We start from the raw sequence: 2014 nt of genomic DNA, 5'->3' as shown, positions 1-2014 counted from the left end.
CTTCAGGAACACATTATTCAATTTCTGTGAGTCACATGTCTGTGGAACTTGTTCAGTTTATGTCTCAGTCAGGGGCGGAAATCCCGGGGGGGGGGGGGGGGGGACACACGACCCCCCCTTCCTGGGAAAAATATGATTTGTCCCCCCCAATATATCACTGAAACATAACTATGTAATTTAAATAATATTAATAATACGCAATGAAAGCAATTAGCTTGCTAGGTAACGTAGAGGTCGTATCTACTGTCTGAAAGGCACTCAATGTGTAACAGTGTAGGTTCCGTCCCTCTCTTCGCCCCAACCAGGGACCCTTGCACACATCAACAACTGACACCCCACGAAGCAACGTTACCTATCGCGCCACAAGAGCCACGGCCCTTGCAACGCAAGGGGAAACCCTACTTCAAGTCTCAGAGCGAGTGACGTCACTGACTGAAACGCTATTAGCGCGCACCACCGCTAACTAACTAGCCATTTCACATCGGTTACAAATGCACGTAACTGACGTGAGGTTAATCCAGTCAATCGCGCACACACACTAGCTGAATATGCAGAGCTAGCGCGCAAATATTACCTATTAAGCTAGCTAGTACCTATTCCATTTATGTGGCGTCGTCAAAGATGGAATCTTTGCTATCGTCAATTTATTCCAAGATCAGCATGCATGTAAGTTAGTGCTTCAAAGTCCCTGTGATAAGGTTAGCGATAAACTGAACAGAACTACACTCTCTTCTACCATTGTTTTAAATATATTTAATGGTCTCGTTGCAAAAGCTAAATTGTTGCAAACTTTTATTTATATATTTTATTTCACCTTTATTTAACCCGGGTAGCAAAGATTATAGCAAACACCACTGAATTGGTGCTCGCTAGCTTTGCAAATTCAGCTATTGTTAGAAGCCAGCCAATATGAAACAAACGATTAAAATTACAAAAGGTTGCAGCATATGTTGTGTAAATGGTGAACTCTTACAGCTGTCAACTCTTGTCACTGCAATCCGTTTCACATTTGCTAGCTACCTTTTAGATCGAAGCCCATGTAGAATGATAGAAGATAAGATGATAGAAGCCCATCTCCTACTGTAAATAACCTACATACTGTGTGTGTGTAGCCAACCAGGTAGAAAAATGGCAGAAAAAAGACGGACATCAGAGTATTTTGCAGTACACCAAAACGCAAAGTAAGAACCCTAGTAGCCTAATATCTCAAAGACTAGTTGATAAAATGTTCATAAGAAAGAAATGAAATTCTAATGGAAATGTTTCACAATGATGTCATTAGGCAGAGCAGGCAACAGATGGCACACAGACAGCAGAGTTGGGGACAGATATGCAGGGACAGACTGGCAGAGACAGGGAGTCTCAGGTAAGTTTGTTGAGTCTTTGTTTGGCAACATTATGAAAGGTTCTCAATTTTTTTTACTTGTAAAATAGGAACATAATTGGAAAATGCCATGGATACCCCCACTCTCAACTTAAACTGGTGACTGAACTAAGATTTGTTAAAGGCAATGGTATTGTTGTTGTGATTAGTTGTGTAGTTTTGGGTACCGGTAGTTAGGAGTACGGCAAACACCTTATTTCTTTGGTTCCTCAATATACATTTACCATATTAAACGTAGGCTATGTGTTACAGCACTACTTTTGGTGTCCCCCTCAGGAATTGCTCTTGAGAAAATTTGATGTAATTGTCCCCTCCAAAGTTGATATCAGATTTTCGCCCCTGGTCTCAGTTGTTGAATCTTGTTAAGTTCATACAAATATTTACACATGTTAAGTTTGCTGAAAATAAACGCAGTTGACAGTGAGAGGACGTTTCTTTTTTTGCTGAGTTTATTTTGCAATTCACGTGAAAGTGAGATTTTATATCGAGAGAGAGCGAGAGAGAGTGAGAGAGAGAGTGAGAGAGACGAGGGAATTGAAATTCTCAATAATCATGTACGTAAATATTTTTGCGTACGGTACCCACGATGCAATGCGGTTGTACATAACTAGCCTAGGCTAGCTAGCCATC

The sequence above is a fragment of the Salmo trutta genome, chromosome 31, assembly GCF_901001165.1.
Source record: "Salmo trutta chromosome 31, fSalTru1.1, whole genome shotgun sequence".
In the NCBI taxonomy this organism is placed as follows: domain Eukaryota; kingdom Metazoa; phylum Chordata; class Actinopteri; order Salmoniformes; family Salmonidae; genus Salmo; species Salmo trutta.
This window is presented reverse-complemented; position numbering follows the sequence as displayed.